Here is a 7,176-nt window from a genome sequence, read left to right on the forward strand (position 1 = left end):
AATCCCAATTGGATCATTATAGTGATAATGAAGTACCACAACGTTACTATAAAAACACTATAGAGTACTATAGGCATACTACAAGTCTATAGGTATGTTATAGGAAAGTGATACCATAGGAGTTAAAAAAATAAAAAATAGCATAAAGCACTATAAGGTGGCTATAAACACACAGTAGAGTACCGCAGGCACACTATAAGTCCCAGTAAGCATATTATAGGAGTAACATAGTGATTGGTGGTTAAAGGCCACCATCCGCCATGTAGGCAACCATCCACCCTACAAGAGAGGAGTTTGTTCCAACCAATGTCATACAGATGTACAACTCTATAGAGTTTGAATTGGAAAAGTTGGAAAAACAGTGAGCATACACAGGAAAAGGCTGCATTGTCTAGTTTGGAGCTGATGGTGGCGCTGTTGTACAAAGCTCAAAGATGTAAATGCAGAGAGGTTAAAGGAAAGACAACCGTTCACTCCCCATGTCGACAAGCATCCGCCCTGCTGAGGTGTCCTTGAGCAAGGCACCGAATCAGACCGTGAGCAGTCAATGTGTTGAAGAAGACGTAGGCTACTTTTTGGGGTTGATTTTGGACTGAATTGGAGAGCCATGCACCCATGGCAAAAAAGACATCGCAAGAAGTATTTCTGTAGTGCAGCAATGGATGAGATTTTGGCCAGAATTGATGATGGAAAAGGATGAGAAAATATACGCCATGAGACCATCCTGCAACTAGAGGATCCAGTTTCAAGCTCTCTTGTCAGCAAACATCCATCATGCTGAAGTGGCCTTGAGTAAGAAACCCAATCCCAGCCAGCTCTAGGGGGCACTGTTATAAGATGATTGTGATAATATAAGATAAGATAATATAAGATAAGATAAGATAAGATAAGGTAAGGTAAGATAAGATAAGATAAGATATTTTTATTGTCCCCGTGGGGAAATTTGCCTTGGACTCTGCTGTGTCACCTAATAAAAACATACACATACACAGCATACTTCACATTACACATACAATCATACTTACATCGTCATCCAAAAACAAAAAGCAACATACTTACAATTTAACATACATATTCCTTCATACCAATAAAAGAACGCAAAGCAACCCGTTGCACAACCCCATTGCATCATACTGTGCAACTAATGCACTGAACACAAAACTCCTATAGCCTAGTACTGAGAAATAAAGTAAAATAAAATATCACATTACATTACAAAGTCAGTCTCCCATTCACTGTCAATTGGAAGGGACCTGCCATTCATAGCTGTACATTGTTATATGAGTTAATTTACTTTTTTTAGACCTCCAAAGCAACAAAGCGTGTGAAGGTGGAGCTTCCCGGTCTTGCTTAGGGAGTTTGGATCAGGACACATGGCTGTTGCAGGGAAAATGGAGATCTTTCGGTAACAAGACGGTCTCTCTCAACACCAGGTCACCATGCCAACCAGGAAGAGTGTTGCTGTCTCCATCTTCAGTTTTAACAATCTAAACTCTCTGGTGTATCAATCAATCAAACTTTATTTATATAGCACCTTTCGTGCAAGATTGCAATACAACATGCTTAACAAAATGAGAAGATAAATGAAAATCAGAATAATATATATTTACTTTTATTATTAAGATAATAAAATAGATAAAGTTTTAAATTAAAAGTAATGCATAAAATTGGGATAATATAGTGAAACTGAAACCAAGAGACCAATGCATAATGCATTATAGTAAAATGGAGGATTAAAACAAAATGCATTGCTTAAAAGCAAGGTAAAACAAAATTAAGGTCAGATTAGCTATGATTGTAATAACGCATTCTTATGTAAAAGCTAAACTAAAAACTAAAAATAGTTTTGAGGGGCTCATATTTATATTTTTATAACATATGGGAATTTCCCTTTAAAATAACACAGTGGTATTCAACTTTGAATTGCTGTGTCCAATAGTTACATCAAGCCAAATTCATCTGCATTGGAGAATAAAGTGCTTCCAATTCTCATCCCACTTCAATTATTTTGTATATTGATGATTATCAGTGGGAGGCTCAGCTAGCAGCATGCAGTGAGTTGAGTTGGTGTGTTCATATAAAATGAATGTATTATTAGAAAATTATTCAAGTTACTCATGTCATGAAAAACGCATGAAAAATTCATCGTCTTTCAACTGTGTGTACTACCACAGGCCAGATGGCTCCCGAGTGGCAATGGTATACTGTGTTGGTGTGTGTGTGTGTGTCAGGTTGATGTGTGTGTGTGAGGGGGAGGGAGAGGTTGATGTGTAGGTGTGTGTGTGTGTGAGGGGGTAGGTATAAATGGGTTAATGGAGGGGTAATGCACTTCCTCAGACACTTGGGTGCTACGGGTGTCAAATTTAACTCCCAGACATTACTACCATCACCTTTCAAGCATTTCTTTCACACATGCATGCAAGCACAAATACTGCACACACAGTACAGAATGGACTATGAATAAAACGAGGTCGCATTTTGACTTGACTCGCTGCTGCGTCATCTCTTCTGTAGGTGTATATATGCACCTACAGTATACTGGGTGCTGTAATCCAGTGAACTCAGCACAGAGGAGGATGGCAGGAGTTTCCCTTCCCAACTCTGACCTCTGCTGGTGACAAAGTGTTGAGCGTGGTGATCTGTTAGTAAATGTTCCTTCCCCAAACTGAAGGAGGGCACTGAAGTTAAGTCAACATGTTACAGAGTGAATGTGAAAATGGCTGAAAATGGCTGACTGGTTAGGGTTAGAAATGGGAAATGAGGCACTTCTGTCATCTTTAATGGTTACACTACATTCTGGGTTGTATTATTAACAGTGTGGTTCATGCACAGACTAAAGAAATACAGAGTAGAAACAACAGTGAAATTGCCATGCTAACTGTGAGAGGTGTCAAAAATGAAATAAACTCCTCACATTCTACATTTTATGCAGTTAGATGTCATTTTACACATTTAGATGTCTTATCCAGACTCATTTACAATGAGCTGGTAAAGGTTCGCCGTCTTGCTCGATGTCACATGGCTGTTGATGCTAAGAAGGCATGACACCGAACAGGGCGTGATCACACCTCGAGTTTGTTCTTTCTTTTCCAGAACTTCGAGAAGAAGTTTAGCGTCCTGTTTAGGTTCCCACTGCCCAGTGACAAGTGAACCAGGGCATGTAAACAAAATTTACACAGACTCACAAGTAGCTTGTTTATTGGACAGTATTTTGGCAACCTGTCGTCATGCAAGTTTAGAGATTTTGGCGACGGGGAGTCAAAACAAATCTGACTCTGCATATTTCTCCTTGCTGTAATTTCCCTTCTCTTGTGGTCATACCAGCTCAGTCAAAGCTGCGGTTTGGTGTTTGCTGATGCATCAGTTAATGGAGATCCTAATAAAGAATAAAGAATAAAGCTCTCTTCGTTGGGCCATGTGACTGCTGAGGGGATCTCCAAACCTGTTCGCCACAGTTTCAGTGTGAAAAAGTTATGTTTCATGCAGGTTCACTTGATTTCTGATCCCCTCACTTCCTCATCCGCAGTTCTTCATTATTTAGTTCCTCCATTGAACATATGATGTACTGGCTTCACTCACTGTCTCTCTGGTGTCATTCATGTCCTGAAATTGAGATAAAGTAGCGATCAACACACAACAGTTTCCCACAACAGTTCCCCACAACAGTTTCCCACAACAGTTTCCCACAACAGATTGTAAACTATTTCACAGGTCTGCTGTAGCTCAGTGAGTGAAGAAGATTGCCAGGCGTTTGGTTCTTATGCCACCTAGTCAAGAAATGTCTGAATTTATGGTACAAATGTGGAGCTTAACTAAACCTCAAACCCAAAGTAAATCTGTGTAAAGCCTGACATCTAATGGTAACAAGCCTGCCACTGAAACTGGTGCCAGGTGAAATTTGATGCCAGGTGGTACTTAATGTTTCTCACTTCTCACTCTTTAGTTTTTTTTCTCACACATCTTAATATGCACCCATTCTCTTCTAATGGGTGAGGTGAAACATCTCAGAAATCTATTGGCTGTCTGAGAGTGTAGCCATCTACAAATGAGATATCATGCTTATCTTATTTGTCTCTAACACTTCTTACAATTAATGCAAAAGTATGTTCTCATGTGCATCTCTATTGCTCCTAAAGGGGATTTAGAAGAAATAATTCAGATATCATTGATTGCAAATTAAAACAATATTGAGATATTCTGATCCAAGATACAAAAAGGGCCCTGAAATGAAACCGGAAAAAACAATGCGATCAAGAGAAGCTAGACATTTTCAACTAAGCTTACTTTTCTGCCTCCTGAATTTAATCAGTTTTGCTATTCCAGTCACAGGATATTCACTGAAGAATTGCAGAATCAATTACAATTACAATGCCATATGTTCAAAAAGTAAACTCAAAGCTGGTCCACAGGACATTCTGTCAAGAGTGAGAAGTTTCAAAGATAAGAGAATCAGATTTCAAAGATCTACCAAATTTGACAAATTTAAACCTGAAATGCAATAACATTTCTAAGATAGATAAAGGTGCTTTCACTAATCTGAATTCCCTAGAATGCTTAAAACTAAATAATAATGAACTTGTTCAACTGCAAGATAATCTGTTTCATGGTTTAAGCAACCTCACAGAGCTAAGACTGGCTAGTAATCAAATCAAAACTGTAGCTTCCTCTTCTTTTCAGGCCCTGACCAACTTAAAGTTTTTGGACTTATCTATAAACAACCTGCAATGCTTAACAAGTGTTCAGTCTATTATACAGCAGATATACAAATATACAGATATTCCATATTTCTCCTGAGACAAAGAAAACGTTAAGCTACAGATCTTATTCATTCCAACACAGCATTGATTCTTATAAGTCTGCTTTTAACTCTATTACTATTGTTGTCATTGTACTAGATGTAGCCATTAGTTCTGGTTTTTGTTGCATGTTTGCTGAGCTGCACTTTCACTCAATCCCCAGGAGGAACTGGGGATTGAGTGAATGTTTTGCTTTCTTTTTCAAGGAATTGTCTGGCAAATTCTTAGAGAGGTTGTGGTTTTATGTTACAACATACTGTATGTATTTGATTCTACTGTGTAACATTGAAGAAGAATTGTCTACCATACTAAAAAGCGACACATGCAGGACACATACAATGGCTACCACTGCACCAGATATATGACTTTAGGGTTTCTTTATTACACACAGACATAAAACTTGCCTGTTATCATATCTTTAAGAAACAAGCAGATGCAGTCAATAACACAGGCAAAAGAGAAGCATTCAAATCAATGGAGAGATGGGAGCGACTAAGGATACTTTACCTTTTATACTGTATATATACTGTGATTGCAAATCATTCATGTTTTAAACCAATTCAAGCTTCCCATCTTGTCACTTTTTAAACTTATTTTCAAACGCACCAGTTCTCAGTTCTCTTTCCAGAGCAGCCAGGACATGCTGCTCCAATTCAAATGGTGCAAACAACACTGCTGGAGACAGAAAAAAGTAGTGTCAACATCCACTTAACATGCTTGAGTGGATGTATATAAAAGAAATGCTGTTTTTGTACTTTTTTCTCTACTGCTCCTAAAAATGCTCCATCTGCATCTGCATGACGGCGGTTGTTTATTTCATTCCTTTGAAAAATTAACGCAACCATGGAGGTTTTAGAGCGATATTGCCAATTTGATAATTTGATTTATTTTGTTGTTTACAGACTGCCTTCATTATTTTCTCTGCATCATACAGAGGAGTTTTTATTACACTGGATTAATGCTCAACACCACTTCTTAGTTTCCTTCATAGTTTTTTATAGTTTTTTTATTTATGTGTATTTCCTGCACTATTTTTATTACCTTACTACCTTCCCTGTACTTTGTTCTGCTTTTGTACTGTACATTGCTGCTGTGACACCTGAATTTCACCTAGGGGATCAAGTAAAGTGCAATCTTCTTGATCTCTCTTCAAGTTGACAGCATTTACCAGTTGAGAAGAGGAATTGAAAGAAGCAACTCCCTCTTTCTCATTTGCAATCGTCATTACTGGACTTTGCAGAAGAACTGAGCCAGACCACATGTCATGGAACAGAACAAAAAAAAGGAAGAGGGACTAAATATTTTCAACTCGGACTGTTGCAAATGAGAATATCTTATATTTGTGTTATTTCCTTTCCTTTCCTTATTTTATTAAAATCAGCTATAGCATACTCAGTGGAAAAAACTGTGAAATAAATTTGTATAAAAGCAATCCAAAAGAAGCACCGATTGTCTTCACAATTGTGTGAACTGAAGTTTTAGCAAAAACTATGGAGGTGAATGATGGTAGTTTCATCCCCCTGAATCATAAAGAGATGCTAAATCTGACTGAAAACAAACGTATCATTTTCCCAATTAGCTCCGTTTGCATGTATTGATTAACTGAAATTGTTTTTTCCCTCTCTGATGAGCCAATGACTGAATCTACTGTAAACCTAAAAGTTAAAGGATACGGCTGGTGTTTTTAAATACATTTCTTATCCTCAACAAATCCTATGAAAATAACAAAATCAACAATGCATTTGCTCTACTCCCATTACTTTCCGACTTTTGTTGCTTTTTAGCCTTCAGTCAATTCAATTCAATTCAATTCAAGGTGCTTTATTGGCATGAAGTCATTGGCAGTCATTGGCAGTCATTGGCTCCAATCGTAAGCTAAAAACCTTTAAATATACAGCTCACAAAGACATAGTTTCAATTTTAAAAATCGCTAACTGTTACCATGAAAAGTCAGGCTATTGTAGTTATTACCAAATCAAATTCAAATGGGAACAAATTCTTCATTACACCGGGGACTATTTTCAGTGCCACGGAAATATGGAAATAAAGTTGTTTGAGGATATAGTCGGCTGGCCTGGTCATGATGAAATATGCTGCCAGAGCAACGGCATGGCTGAGTTCTATGGCTGCTGGGAAATGGCTTTATTGGGCATCGGCTACATGGATGAGACTTGTTAGCAAAACAAATTCATTGCTGATTTTGTTATTTTCATAGGATTTTGTTGACTGTAAGAAATGCATTAAAAAACATCAGCCTTATCCCTTATGATTCTGTGACAAAAATAACGCTCCTGTGTCCTTTTTTCACTTCTTCATTTTGATTCAGAGGATAAAAACCCCTGGCGGAAGTACACAGAACACTCATTAGGCATATCAGCCA

Source organism: Centroberyx affinis, unplaced genomic scaffold, assembly GCF_046629955.1.
Source record: "Centroberyx affinis isolate AG114_WGS23_722 - 3 ecotype Tasmania unplaced genomic scaffold, CSIRO-AGI_Caff_v1 ptg000421l_1, whole genome shotgun sequence".
NCBI classification, from domain to species: domain Eukaryota; kingdom Metazoa; phylum Chordata; class Actinopteri; order Beryciformes; family Berycidae; genus Centroberyx; species Centroberyx affinis.